Source organism: Diceros bicornis, unplaced genomic scaffold, assembly GCF_020826845.1.
Source record: "Diceros bicornis minor isolate mBicDic1 unplaced genomic scaffold, mDicBic1.mat.cur scaffold_256_ctg1, whole genome shotgun sequence".
Lineage (NCBI taxonomy): Eukaryota > Metazoa > Chordata > Mammalia > Perissodactyla > Rhinocerotidae > Diceros > Diceros bicornis.
Genome location: NW_026691133.1, coordinates 73214 through 88548, shown reverse-complemented (window position 1 = coordinate 88548; position 15335 = coordinate 73214). Strand labels below are relative to the sequence as shown.

At 46.3% G+C, this 15335-nt stretch overlaps 1 long non-coding RNA gene across 1 annotated transcript in view; it reads left to right on the top strand.

Annotated features, from left to right (window-relative positions):
- Positions 1-13858: 13858 nt before the first annotated feature.
- LOC131402760 (uncharacterized) overlaps positions 13859-15335 on the top strand; it is a 65955-nt gene continuing 64478 nt past the window's right edge. Inside the window, exon 1 of the long non-coding RNA XR_009218944.1 lies at positions 13859-13906. This is a non-coding gene — a long non-coding RNA (uncharacterized LOC131402760). The remainder of the gene's footprint in view (positions 13907-15335) is intronic.

Sequence of the window (15335 nt, the reverse complement as noted above, 5' to 3'; positions counted from 1 at the left end):
CTGGATCCGGCCGGGCCTTACTTACTGGCGATGAGGGCGGTGCTGCAGCTGCTCTACGCTGGAGCCACTGCTGTGGCTGGAGATCCCACCAGCTCTGGCTGTGCAACTGGCCCAGGAGCTGGACCTGATGTGGGGCTGGAGCTCGTTCTGTCTCAGGCGATGGTGCCTGACCTGCTTCTAGAATTGGCTCCGGTCCTGAGACTGACTCTAGCTCTGCATTGTTGACAGAGTTGGTGCGGGAGCTAGTGATGGAAATGGCTGCTGCTCTGGAGCTGGTCAAGTGTGGGAGCTGGAGGGAGCTCTAGTTTTGGAGCTGGCTGCAACTGAGCTCTAGAGCTGGCGCCAGACCTGTCACTAGTCCACAGCTGGAGCAGGATCTGGTGCTATGTGGCTCTAACTTTGTAAGTTGAGGTAACTCTGGCTCTGCTGCTGGTGACCGAGCCTTCACTAGCTCCACAGCTGGTAAACAACCTTTAGATGGGGTCCGTGACATCACCAACCCATCATGAGCTGTCCATGAGATGGTGGGAGCACTCCAGCAAATAGGATCTATTAGATTAGTGTTATTTCATCTTAGTTCCAGTTACATATTTATTTTAAATATACTTAGAAGGAGACTAGGATAACAGAAACCATTTACTCTTTGCTGAGATTTAACAGAGCACACCTTATTGATGTCATTTTTTAAGAAATATTACAGAGTGGAAGACACCATTCTCCTTCCTCTCTCTTTCCTGCCCAGACGTAACTACTGTCTTGACGTTAATATATGTATTCCGTACACATTGTCGTTTGCAAAAAGACAATCGTCGCAGTAAAAGCACATTTCAGACTGGATTCAAGGCACACTCCGGAACAACAAAGTAATCTAAACTGATGTTGGGAGTAGATTAAAACTGGATTACTTCCAGGGATCAAGCAATATCAAGAGAAAGATAGAGAAGCAAGCAAGTGAGGGAAGTCAGAGGGCGTTGGCCCTCAGCATTTGGGGCTAGTATTTGGGAATGACCATCAGGGACCATAACCGGCTGCAAGACATCCTACAAGTCATAAAGTCAAAACACCTCATTCATTTACAAAAATGCATTTCATGTATTGACTTTTGTTTTAACCCGTCCCCTCTATTCAGACGGGAGATCCAGAAAAGGGAGACAACTAGTCAGTAGCAGAACCAGGACTAGAACCCAGGGCCCCAGACTCCTGGTCATTCATTCAGGAGGGCACCCCTCGTTCCTTGCCGCCTGCCAACCTGTAGGAGGACAACATTGGTGAGGACAACCTGAAGGAACTGAAGTTCTTGCCTTCACAGAAGTTCAAAGGAGGTGCTTGAGCTGGAACTTAGAAGACGACTAGGGGTTTGCCAGACATCTGAAGGGCATTGGAGGCAGTGTGTGCAAAGTAGGGAGGCCTGAAACAGTGCGGGGATCAGAAGGCACAAGTGGAGCCCTCTGCTCAAGTGGATGAAGCGCTGAGGAGCGAGGTGAGCCGGGGAGGAGGACGCACTGTGGAAGACAGCGGGGAATACCTGCGGGGGGTTTTGGCAGCCAATGCCAATAGGAAGAGCTACCCTCTAGCTCACTGTGGCTGGAGCAGGGAGTGAGTGGCCTAGTAGCTGATGGGGGCGGGGGACGCCCACAACAAGGCCAGGGAAGAGATGACGACGGACAGTGGCAAAGGGAGTACACAGGGCAGGGGAAGGACTTACCTGGAGATGCGCGGAGGGCGCCACCCCTCCAGCGTTTCCCAGGCTGATGCAAAGAAGCAAAGGGCCTCAGGACAGGAAAGCGCCCTGCGGCTGCCGGAGCCGGGCAGATGCTCTGGAAACGTGCGCTGCGCGGGGAGGGGACGGCGCTCAGGCGGAGCTGGAGCTCAGAGGAAGGTCGCGCACCAGGTGGCCGGGCCAGGACCAGGGCCCCATCCACCACCCTGAGGATCCCAGGTCCCCGACTTCGCCCAGCCCAGCCACTCCCCCTGGCTGCGCCATTGGGGGCCCTCAGCGCCTCTGCCTTCAGCCAATCGGAAACCTGGTGGCAGGCGCATTCGCCGGGGCATGGGGTCAAGGGTCACACAAGCTGGCCTCACCGGGTGGCCTGGAGGCATGAAGGGGCGATGGCGCCGGCGGCGAGGCCCCGTCTGGGTCGCCGGCTGGGCAGCCCAGGGCAGGGACGAGGGCTGTGGACGGCGGCCGTGTGCTCGCGGAGCCGGCAGGAGGCGGCAGAGGCCGGGGGCGCGCCCTTGGGCCGGTAGGTGGGCGAGCGCGCGGCCCACGCTGACCGCATCCTCGTGGGGTCTGCAGCTTGTCGGGGCACACGGCGGCCCCCCTTCGTGCTGCCCAGCTCCTGGCCGAGGCGCTCCCCGGGCCCTCGGCCTCTTGGAGAAGCTGCCGCGCTGGACGGTGAGACTCCGGGAGGGCGCCCCTCGAGCGGCCGCAGGCACAGGTGGGGGAGGCGACAGGGGCGCTGCCCGCCTTGATGGAGGCGCGGAAACGGCGGGGTTGTGGCGGCCCGCGGTAGCCGCACCTCCCCGGCGGGTCGGGGTTGTCCCACAGATCAGGGAGCAGAGGGAGGCTCAGACAGGTCAAGGGACAGGCCCCAGGCCCCACAGCTGGTAGGGGGAGGGACAGTGGGACCCGCACTCGGGTGGTCGGCCCCGGAAGTTCTGATGGTAGGACAGCCGGCTGCAAAAGCTCCGGGACCTTGCGGGCCGGCTGGAGTCGGTGGACCAGTGGGAAAGGAAGCCTTAACTGGGGCAGGTACAGGGAGGAGCGAGGAGGAGCGGAGGTCCGCACACACTAGGCCGTTTGCACAGGCGGCGTCTGCCTTGACTCAGCTTTGAAAAGATGGCAGCAGAGGGCGACCTGGGGCGGCTTCTCTTGGAGCCAACAGTCAGAAGAGCAAAACGAGGTGGTTGGGATAGGTTCTTGTTGGGGATGCTTGTGGGAATCTCCATGCGGGGTGAAACAGCAGCAGATTGGACCAGTTTGGCTTCTGACTTGTGTGTCAAGGGTACCAAGTGATGTTAAACTGAAAAGGGGAGATCAAGAGAAACGGGGCATTGAAGCTGCAGAGGAACGACAAGTTGCGTTGTTTTTTCCTTAATATTGACTTGTAACAGTTATTTATGTGTGCTGGATAGAGTCCTTTTTCATATACATGGTATGTGCACATATTTTCTGCCATTCCACGGCTTTGCTTTTGATTTTCTTAAGTGTCTTTTTTTTTAAATGTTTAGATTTCAATGAAATTCAGTTGATCACTTTTTCTGCTGCGGATTGTGTTTTTGGTATGTCTAAAAAGTCTTTTCCTAACCCAAGATCACAAAAATAATTTTCCTATGTGTTCTTTTTGGAGCTTCATAGTTTTAGTTCTGTTTAGGTCTATGGTCCAGCCATTTGAGCTGGTATTTGTGTATGGTGTGGGGTAGGGGTCTTTTTGCATGTGGATATCCCATTGTCCTAGGATCATTAGTTGAAACACTATCCTTTCCTTATTAAATTGTTTTGGCACCTTTGTCAAAATCAGTTACCTGTAAAGAGTAAGGGCTTATTTCTGAACTGTCAGTTCTGTTCCGTTGATCTATGTGTCTAACCATATGCTAAAGTTATGCTCTTTTGGTTACTGTAGCTTTATAATAAATTTTGAAATTGGGAAATGTAAGTCCTCCAGCTTGTTCTTGGTTTAAAAATTGCTTTGTCTATTCTGAGTCTTTTGATTTTCCACATAAATGTTAAGATTAGCTTGTCAGTTTTTGCAGAAGTACTTGCTGGGATTTTGGTAGGGATTATGTTGAATTTGTAGATTGATTTGGGCACAAATGCCCTCTAGAAATTCTTGAGTTTTCCAAATCATGAAAGTGGAATGTCTCATTTAAGTAGGTCTTTAATTTCTCACAAGTATGTTTTGTGGTTTTCAGTATACAAGTCTTGCATTTCTTTTGTTTCAGTTATTCCTAAGCATTTTATTCTTTTTGATGGTATTTTGAATAGAATTGTATTCTCAACTTAATTCTTGTAACGTTCCTTGCTAGTGTATAGAAATACCTTTGGTTTTTGTATATTGACCTTCTGTCTTTTGACTTTGCTGAATTTGTATAGTAGTTCTATATGTTGTTGTGTATTCCTTAGGGTTATCTACATACAGGATGGTGTTGTCTGATTGTCTGTGAATCAAGACAGTTTCACGTCTTCATTTCCAATTTGGATGCCCTTGTTTCTTTCTCTTGCCTAATTGCACTGGGTAGAGCCTTCAGTACAGTGTTGAATTGAAGTGCTGTCTGTGTTCTGTTCCTGATCTTAGGGAGACAACCTTCAGTCTTTGACCATTGCGGGTGATGCCAGCTGTAAGGTTTTCACAGATGCCTTTCCTCAAGTTGAGGAAGTTCCCTTCTTGTCCTACCTTTTGCGGAGTTTCTTTTCATTTTTAAAATCCTGAAGAGGGACTAGATTCTGTCAAATGCTTTTTGTATATCTGTTGAGGTGATCATGTGATGTTTGTCCTTTATTCTGTGACTAGGATATATTACGTTAGTTGATTGTTGGATGCTAAACCAGCTTGCATTTCTGGGAGAAATTCCTCTTGTTCTTGGACAATAATCCTTTTTCCACTGGGTTGGTTTTGCTAACATCTTATTGAGGATTTCTTTGTTGTGATGTCTTGACTGGTTTTGGTATGAAGATATTCCTGGCCTCACAGAATGAGTTTCTGGATCACATCTGCCGTTTTGCTGTTTGTTTCTTTATGTCGTTTTTATCTCTCTGCTCTTCCCTTGAGGCCCTCTTTTGTGGTTAATAGGTATTTTTCTAGCGGACCTTTTAAATTCCTTTGTTGGGTGTTTTACTATATTTTGTTTTTTTTTTTAGTAGTTGCTCTTGGGATTAAAATATGTGTCTTAATTCATCACAATCTACTTCCGGTTTTTAGTGACCTAATCCTGAGGAAACTAAGGCAACTTTGTTCCAACATTGCTCCATTTCCTCCTCTCTCGTTTGTGTGGTTGTTGTGATATATACCACATCTTTATACATTTGAAGCCCAGCAAAGCAATTTATAATTATGATTTTGTGCGATTGTCCTTTAAATCTCTTAAGGGATGAAGATAGACAAAATATATTTGTTCAGTGTTTTATATTTACCTTTATAATTACTTTGACTGATGTTCTTCATTTCTTCTTGTGATTGTTACTGACCATCTGCTGTCATTTCCTGTCAGCGTGAAGGACTTCTTTAGTTCTTGTTTAGACGCGTCTGCTCTCAGTGAATTCTGACAGTCTTTCTTTGGTCATGTCTTTATTCCAGCTTCAATTTTTTTTTAAGTGTAATTTTGCTGGGTATAGAATTAATGCTTGGTTGACAGTTTTTGTCTTTCAGACTTTGAATATGTCATTCTATTCATTTCTGGTCTCCATAGTTTCTGATGAGAAGTGAGCCGTGAATCTGATTGCTGTTGCCTTGTACCTGATGAGTCCATTTTCTTTGGATGCTTTCCAGAGTTTGTTTGTTAACAGGTTAACTGTGTTTTGTTGAGCACCTGTGATCTGTAGATTTCTGTTTTTCATAAAATTTGGTAGGTTTTCTGCCGTTCTTTCTATAAGTGTTTTGTTCTACTTTCTTTCTCTCTTGCCCTTCTGAGACTCCCATTTCCTGAATGTTAATACACTTGATGTTGTGCCACAGGTCTCTGCAGCACCATTCGTTTTCTTTTTCAGTCTTTTTTTTTCTATTTTTCAGAATGAATACTTTCTATTGGTATTTCTTCAAGTTCACTGATTCTTTCTTCTGCCATCTCAAATCTGTTGTTGAGCCTATATAGTGAATTCTTTATTTTGTTATTTTGCTTTACAACTTTAGAATTTCTATTTAGGATTTTTGTGTTTGTATTTCTGTATTCAGCATCCGTATTTGTCAAGTCATTGTCATCATGTATTCATATGGTTTTTTAACATGGTCTTAAAATAGTCTTTGAACAACAGTTCATTGAAATCTTTGATAAATCTAACATCTGGGTCAACTGTGTGTCAGTTTCTGTTGGCTGCTTTTTTCCCCCTGGTATATGTCACACTTTCTTAATTATTGTATTTTTTTTGTTAAAAATTGGAGTTTTTCATGATATATAATAACAACTTTGGATTCTGATATTTTTCATATTTTTATGGACTTGATCTATAGCCTCAGCCTCCTGGGCTGTGCGTGGCCACTGATGTCTTTGCTCGGTTTCTGTTTTGTCCCCCTCCCTCTTATTTTTTTAGCCTGACTTCCTGAGGGTTGCCCCCAGTCTGCATCCCTTGTGGTCAGCCAATGATTTGGGCCGAAGTTGTGCTCAAACACCTTGAGCTTCTAAGGTTTCTACCCTCTACCTTTGATTGTGTGTAGGTTGGAACCACAACAAAGTTCAGCCTGTTCTCCAGTCTCCTCATCTTTACTTTCCACTGGTGCTCGGGTCTCATCTGTCCATTCGTGCAGTTTCTCATTCAGCCGTGGACGTGAGCAGAGGCTTCTGTCGCTCTATCCTTTCTAGCATCTTCCCATGAAATTTCTGGCTGGTCTGCCTCTCCTCTTGCCCCCAATCAGGATTGCAGTCAGGCTCCTCGAGTTGCGCATTTTCCCTGTTTGTTTCCTACTAGTTTGCTGCTGGGCCTGAGTTTGCATCCTCCAGTTTCAGCACCCAATTTAAGTCTGTCCTTTCTGGCAACAAAGCTGAAGGTTTTCGTGGCCAGCCCTGCCCTGTTCAAACTCCTGTGCTAACTGAGCTGGGGTGGACGAACAGCACAAGACAGCAAGTCTGGAGACTGCAGCTGTTCTTACCTGTAGTTCTCGCAGTCTTCTGTGAATGATTCCTCAGTTTATTTGCCTTTTATTGATTTCCCAGGCCGTGAAGTGGTGTTTTTTAAATAATTTTGTCCATTTTTGTAGTTCTTTTTTGGTGAGAGCTTCACTAACCACTTCACTCCACCATAGTTGGAAGTGCTCTGCTGGCACATTATTATAACACACATTACTGAATGCTGACTCTGTGTCAGGTGTTGTTCGAAGCCTTTTCCCATACCAGCAGATTTAATAACACAGTAGGTGCTCACCAAGTATTTGTTGAGTGTTGAATCAACAGCTACCACAAGCAATGAGAGAAAGCATAGAGTGCTGGGCATCCTCTGTGGACTCGCTTCTTTTCTATGTTTCCTGCCGTGTGGTCAGGGGCTGGCTCCTGCCTCCCCAGTGGGTCGTTTCTGTGGACCCAAGCCGTTCCCAAAGGCCAGGGAACTGAGCTTTTTGACTCACACAGGGGTGCATGTGTATATGTTCCCTGTGAATGTGAGGAGAGAAAATATCACAGGGCAAAAGGAGGGATATGTCACTTTGGGATGACGTGATTAAACAATTCACCAACAAGTCAAGTTTAAAGGAAATATTTAGCTAGCTTTCTTCAGGCCATGCTGCAATTAAAAAAATAATCTTTTTTTTTTTTTTTTTTTGCTGAGGAAGAGTCACCCTGAGCTAACACACGTGCCAATCATCCTCTATTTTGTATGTGGGTCGCAGCCCCAGCCTGGCCACTGACAAGTGGTATACGTTTGCACCCTGGAACCGAACCCAGGCCGCCCTAGCAGAGCGCGCCGAACTCACCCACTGGGAACTAGTCCACAGGGCCGGCATCCTCGCCAAGAAAATTCTTCACATTTGTTCTTTATTGGTCAGCTGGCTTTTCCTAAGGATTAGGTTTATATATAGTCTCTGAGACTGACTACAGAGGCCTGTGATGAACTGTAAACAGCCAAGAGACAGTGGGGCGTCATTTGGGTGACCATAGAATTTATCGTCCAGTTTGTTCGAGAGTGAACGTTGGGACATCAGGTGTAAGCTAGGACTATCCCAGGCCACCCGGGAAGGTGCTCACTCTGGGTTTTATGGGAAAGGAGCCGATTCTGAAGCCAGGCTGCCCTTGGCTTCAGCCCCACCTAATCCTCAGTTTCCTCACGCGGCCCGTGAAACTGAGCATTGATAACATCACATCGCGTTTGGGTGAAACACCCAACAGAGTCACTGGGCTGTGAATGTGTCACTTTCGCTGTGGCTGTGGGATGAATGCTTCTTCATGGCAGGGCTTTGAGAATGTCACAGTGCAGCGTCAGGGTGAAGAGGGTGCATTCTGGAACCAGACAGCCTCCACTTCTTAGCCGCATGACTGTGTTAGGCAAGTTACTTAATCTCTAGGAGCCTCGATTTTCTCCTCTATCGACTACTCCTCTTACTACCACCAGTAATGATAGTGAGTACGTGCCGTCGCTCTTACACATGAAGTCAGGTTCTATTCACTGTAGGGGCTTTAGCTCTATTAACTCATTTGGTCCTGACAGCAACCCAATAAGAGAGATATTATTCTGAACTCCAGTTCACATAGAGGGAAACAGTCACAGGGAGGTCAAGCAGTCTGTGTCACGTCACACAACTGGTCAGGGTCTACCAGCTGTAGACCCTCTGGTGTTGCGAAGATTAAAACGAAGGTTATGTTCAACTTTACTGCTTTGCGAGACTGTGTCTTGGTGAACGGGGAGGATCTGATAACTAGATCCTTGGGTGAGTGTGAAGATGAAATGAGATAGTGCATCTCAAACACTTAGCATGTAGCAAACATTCCATAAGTGTTGGTTGCTGTGTTAATAGTGTGTGTTCTTGGAATGGGTAAACAAGCTGCCATTTATTGCTGGAAAAACTGGACGTCCCAGATCAGTGAATGCTTTATGGGAACTCTTTTTCAGATTTCACCTGCCACCTGTGGCCATGGATTCACACTGCTGTCCTCTAAAAGTAAGGATGGGACGAAAGTTTGGGGGATGGAACTCAACAGATATTCTCAGTTGGATTTCACAGGAGTCAAAAAGAGAAAATTGAGGCTCTCCCCTTGGCTTTTTCTGCTGTGATTCGCTGAGGAAGCTCCCTCTGATTTTCAAGAATCTGATGACATAAAGCAAACCGTAACAACAACATAGATGGAGACTTGAAAGGCACATTGTTTGGAACTATCTGGACTAGATTATTTTCAGCCTGTTTGGTAAAGGTCCTTTGCTGATAAGTAGGGATGTTATTTTTTGGCCCCAGAGTGCTGACCTTTGTTTCCTAGCTTGAGATATCCTGAGACACTCTACAGTGACTAGAATGTGGTCTGGGCAAAAAATTCAATGAAAGCCTTAAGATGGAGGCTTTATTCCAGATATTTGAAATTGGATTATAAAATGTTAGAAATGATTTATGATATTTTCAAAAGTAGACACTAGTCAATCAATATTATGAGGACAATATGAAACATTTTTTAAAATAAAGGGGAATTACCCAGAAATACATACTGGACAAATCTTTCTTTTCATTTTTTTCCCTCTTCCCTCATTTGTATGCAAATGTCTGTTTATAGAATTTTGATCACAGTGTATATTTTGTTTTCTGCCTTTTTTCACTGAATTTCATATCAGAATCCTTTTACCCTTAGTATTGAAGTCTTTATTGGCTGTACGATGCCAAATGACATTTCTTTTTACCTTTTGTTTCGAATGATTGTAGACATACGCAGAGTGGATGGAATAGGATAATGCACCCCATGGACCGTCACCAGCTTCCGCCATCATCAGCTCATGACGATCTTGTTTTACTCATTTCCCCCTTGTGCTCCCTCAGGAAATTTGGAGCAAATCATAAGAAAATTGATTTCATTCATAAATATTTCAGTACATATCTACAAAAACAAGGACTGAAAAGAGTGGTAAGTATAGCATCACACCTAAAAATAATTAACAGTGTAATCCCTTAATATCAAATACTTGGTCAGTGTTCAAACTGACAGTTGTCTCATAAGTGTCAATAGATTTTTATCTTAATTTAAAAATTTATTTGAATCCAAAGCCGGATAAGGTCTAGACATTGCAAGTGGTTGAGAAGACTTTTATAGTTTTTTAAGTCTGTTTGACACTTTTTTCCTTGAAATGTATTTAACGAAGAAATGACATTGTTTATTCTATAGAATTTTCCAGTCTGCAGTTTGTTGAGTGCATCCCTGTGGTGCTGTTTGACATGATCCTCTGTCCTCTGTATTGCCTGTCAATTGGTAGTTGGAGCTAGAGCCAGTTTACCTTTCAGTGTTATATAGTAACATTTCCCAGGCCCTTAGGGGTCTATGCAGATAGTAATGGGGGATGTGAATCACTTGTCAGTATTTTAAAGTACTTCATATTTTCAGCTACTAATATGAGCTAACATCATTGTCCATTTTCTTTGATTTTGCCTAGAATCACATCATCTCATTGTGATAAACCAGTTATTTCATGCAGATCAAAAGCTCTGTCTGCAAATTATATCAGTCACTGATGAATATGGATGGGCAAGTGGATTATTATAACAGTCATAATGCCATTTATTTGGTAGATGAGATGTTTTTAAAGATGGGGATCATAGGAGAAGATAGAGGGTCATTAGTGAGGAGTATGTTGAGAACCAGTGCGTTCACAGACCTTCTCCTCAACTCCAGCCTCCACTGTAAATAGTCAAAATTTCATTGTTTAAGACCTGTCAGAGGAATTCCCTACGTAGACCAATCTGGCCTCTCCAGTAGGATTATAAAGAATGCTAAGTTTCTTCTTTAAATCATTTATTTATTTATTGTGAGGAAGATCAGCCCTGAGCTAACATCTGATGCCCATCTTCCTCTACTTTATATGGGACGCCACCACAGCATGGCCTGACAAGTGGGGCGTCGGCGCGTGCCCGGGATCCAAGCCAGCGAATCCGAAGCGCAGCACGCCCACTTAACCGCTTGCGCCAAGGGGCGGCCCTAAGTTTCTTCTTTAGAGTGACTTCTAGACAACATTCCCTCTTTCTTGCTTATTTAAAAATTAAAATTTTCTGTTTTGAATACATAACATATTCGCATAATTCAGAATCGTAATGGCGCCATAGAACATATGATGAAGAGTCTGCTTTCCACCTCTGTCCTCCCAGCATCATGATTTTTCTCCCTGTCGTTAACAGTTTCCAGTTTATCCTTCTGGAGAGATGTAACGCATGTGCAAGCAAATGCATCTACAAATGTATTCTTTTTGCTTCCTTTTATTAGAAGTGGTGTCATATAATATGTGCTGTTCTTCACCGTACTGAGAAATCCTAGTGGCTGTTGCAGAAAGTGGCTATTGCTTTTACTTTCCTGAAAAATTCAAATGGTGTGAAATGACATGTGAAGAGCTTTCTTTAATAAGACTAAGGATGCTTTTCAGTAACCCCGTGTGTCATGGAGGCAGTGTGGTGCAGTGGGTTGGACTTGGGGACCAGGGTTCTGGTCCTTGCTGTGCCACTAACTTATGTGGCTTGAGTAAGTCGTTCCGATCTCACTGTGTAACAATGTGGGGGTGGGGCAGTGTCATCTCTCATGTTAGACGTGCTCTGACTCTGCATCAGTGCACTGGCCCTGGTTGTGTTTGTTTCAGCGAGGGGAGACGCGTGTGTTTTGGAGCTCTCACCCGTCCCACTGCCTCTGGACAGACCTCAGGGGAGACAGGTGCTACAGGTCTCCTGCGGCAGCGTCCACTCTCATCCTGACAAGACGGTGAAGGACGTGAATTGACCTGTTCAAGATTGATGGAGCGTGGGGGGACCACTTTCTTGCCATAGGGCCTGAAGTGGCCCCTTTGATTGAGCCACATCTGATTGTGAAGCTTTGGAATTTCCCGAGCAAATCAGGAGCATGGCTCAAGAGACTGTGTTGGGCAGACTTGGCTGACTCTTTTCTGTTCTCTGCTCTCTGTGGTTCTTGGGAAATCTCAGGTATTTATAAACATGACAGCGTACACCAGGCAGCCTCATCAACGCCTGCCTTTGTTGTGAAGTCCCTGAGCTGGGCTATGTGTGTAAACGGCTTTTCTACTGTACTGAGGGAAGCCTGTTTGCTAACACTTCCTCCAAGACGCGGGGCTTTCAGAGTCCAGGCTCTTGGGTAACCCCGACCGTCTCCAAAAAAGCGGTTATTCCCGGGAAGGCCAACTTGACGAAATTCATCACATTTCATTTTCTGGCTTAGGGTGCTTTGTAGGAAAAGGCGAAGGTGGTTATTAGGAACTCTTTCCAGGAGGCCTTGGCCTTGAGGGCAACCTGGTGACAGGTGCAAGGAATGGGGTGTTATGAGTGGTTCGGGGGATTCAATCAGAGACGTAAAAGAAACTCCACTCCAAACAAATGGACTGAAGGTATATTTTATTATATAGAGGATAGTAAAGGCGATAGTCCTCCAACAGATCTGAATAGGTCAAATAATAAGAGGGAAAAACACCAGCTCGATCAGAAAGTGAAACACCAGATCGACTGAAGGGAAATGACACAAGTCAACTGGAAAGAGAAACACCAGGTTGACCGAAAAGAGAACACATCAGATCAATTACTTCACAATAAATCAATTACTCACAGCATCCACGCCCCACGCCGGGAGAGTCCTGTCAATCGACTCGGCTTGTTGGGAATCATACGTCCGGGGCAAGGCGTCCCTTCCACAGGTAGAACTCTCACCAGGCCTCGCTTTCCAGCTGTTTATATAAGCAGTTACAGAGTTTACAGAGCAAGCATTCAGTGTTTCCATGCACAAAAGATTATCAGTGGTGTATGTGCACTGAGGCCCCTGGCTATTGTCACAGCCCAGTAGTTGTGTACGTGCATTGTTTTTGTGGTTTCGTCCCAGCCCGGCACAGATGGCCAGTCACCCCAGGCTACGGCGCCCGAAGGGCCTTGAAATTTTTACACATTGCAACTATGTCCATGGGAGAAGGGCCAGTTGCCACCATGCAGAAAGCAGCTTTTATATTTCTTTTTGTGCTGCTGGCTGTAGGTCAATGGAGCGGCCAAACATGGCTGTACTCATGTCAAGACATGGGGGTGCTGAGGCCTTTCACAGGAGGTGCTGGCCTCTCATGGAATTCCTGAGAGGCAGAACGAGGGCCCAGAGGGGAAGCAGAGGGAAAGTACAGGTGGCCCAGTCTGTTGCAGCAGGTCTGCACCCCAGCATGCCTAGAGGTGTGCTTGCACTGGCTGGGAATATTGGAGAAGGAAACCCAGTGGCAGTTGGGTGAGCAGTTGGACTAGGACCACTTTCCAGACCCCCTTCCAGTCCTGACATTCTTGGGTTCCACACACCTGTAGAACTGGTTTCATTGGTGGTGGTATTCTTTAGTCTTCAGCCTGGCAAACAGCTATTACGGACAATGTGGAAGGAAGGTGTTGGAAAATGAACTTTACAGGTGAGTTCGCACAAGGACTACCCCTCCCCAAGTTGTGTTGAGCATTAAACAACTCCGGAGTGATTACTGTGTGATAGAGCCACAGAGCAGTACCAAGCAAGGTTCCTCATGCCTGAGAGGAGCAGTGAGCGCTCCCCAGAGAGCTGTGGAGGGTGTTGTTCCATCTCAGGGGGAGCTCCGTGCATCAGCCTGGTGGGAGGGAGGGCGCATGAGCATTGATTGGGGTGCCTGGACCTTCTTTGGATTCCTTCTTTATTTTTAGCCAAATTGATTAACTTCAAAAATTCCTCTGTTTCAGTTCTATTCCTGTTTGTCTTTAAAAAAGTTTCTCTCTAGATCCTCGCATTATGCTGGTGGGTCTAAACACCAGTCTCAGCTCGGGCAGCATATTAAAATCACCAAGCGATTTAGTTTGTATTATTTTACCTTCGCACCTGTGTCTAACTCTGCCTTCTTTTTGACCTAGAGAGTTTCCCTAACAGTTACTATGTGTGTGTGGGGGGGCCACCAGTGAGGAATGACAGAGGAGAGGCCAGAACCCCGCAGTGCTTACCATGACCATATCTCTTGCTTCTCCCCAGCTTGCCCTCAGTCATTAGCGGAAGTCACAAAGTCCACAGAACGCAGGCCTTCGATGGACAGGTGGTCCGGGTAAGAGGCGTGGGCTGAGAGCCAATCATTCTGCCCCCTGGGGCACTTTTGAAAGGGAGAAACTTGGGTAGGGTGATGGCAAATTTGTTAGGGGGATTTTCTGAGTTAATAAATTATTTTATGCAAATGATTGCCTGACTACTGTAGACCAGGATGTACAGTACTGGAACATGGGGTAGCAAGTTGAATAAGGTTTGGGGGGGATAACACTCTAGTGGGAGAGACCATTGAAAAAACTAGCTGTACCCGAGTGTGTCCCGGCGCTGTGTGTGTTCCAGGCTGCCTTTATCTTGTTCACCATTTATTCCCACGCCTGGGGCAGTTCCTGGCACATGGTAGATATCTATAATCAATACTTAAATACATAAATGAATGCATACAGAAAGTGCTATAAGAGTACCAAAAGGGGAATTGTTAAGTCCGTGGGGTGGAATGGAAGGGAGAGAAGGCATCGTGGAGGAGGTGGCAGAGGAATCTACCAGATAGGCCGGGGATGGAGGGTGGGAGGGTTTCATGGCAGAGGGGAGGGGGCAGGTGGAGACTTTAACTGCTGAGAGCATGCTGGGTGGCTGGAGTTTGGCATGCTTACAGGGGAGTGCTGTGGCATAGGCTGGAAGACAGGTGGAGAGTGAGCGATGCAGGGTTTTCTAGGGTTGGGGGAGGAGGTGATGAAGGCCACTTGGGAAGGCGTGGGGAGAAGGGACATGTGGAGAGACATGTAAGGAGGATTGACCAGATTTGGGGCTTGATAAGAGGTCCAGGGAGTGAGCTAGAAGGAGTGGAGCCTGACTCCACTGGCAAATGAGTGGCTGCTGATGTTCTCAACTCAGATGGGGGAGTCCTGGAGGAGGGGCAGGCTTGGGTTGAGTGGGAGGGAGACGCGAGGAGGAGGTAGAGAGTGAAATTGCTTTTAGTATGCAGTAGAGTGTGGTGCTTCTTGCACAGACTTGAAAGTCCCATGGATGCGAATTCAAGTCCCTGCTTCCCCACATATTAACTGGATGACTTTGGGCAAGTTACCAACCTTCTCTGAGATTCAGTTTCTTCGTAAGTGTTCTTGGTTATTGACTTAGCGCAGTGCCTGGCATAATAAGCATTTAGTAAACAGTGCTTTTCATTAGGCAGTTAGAAAAGCAGGTCTGGAACTCAGTAGAGTTGTTGAGAGTGGAGATAACAGGGTAGAGGTGAGAGAGAAAGCCTTGGAAATGGATGCAGCCTCCCAGGGGAGCGTGAAGAGGAGGAGAGAAGAGGGCAGAAGACAGACCTTGGAGAAGGATTCCAACACTGAAGGGTAAGGAGTAAGGCTGAGCTAAGGAACAAGATTGGAAGCTATTGGAGAGGCAGAAGAGAGGGATGGGGAAGAGAAAGGCTTGTGGAGGAGGGAGTGGTTCCTCAGGGATGGACTGGGATGGAGGAGCTCTTGGGTCTT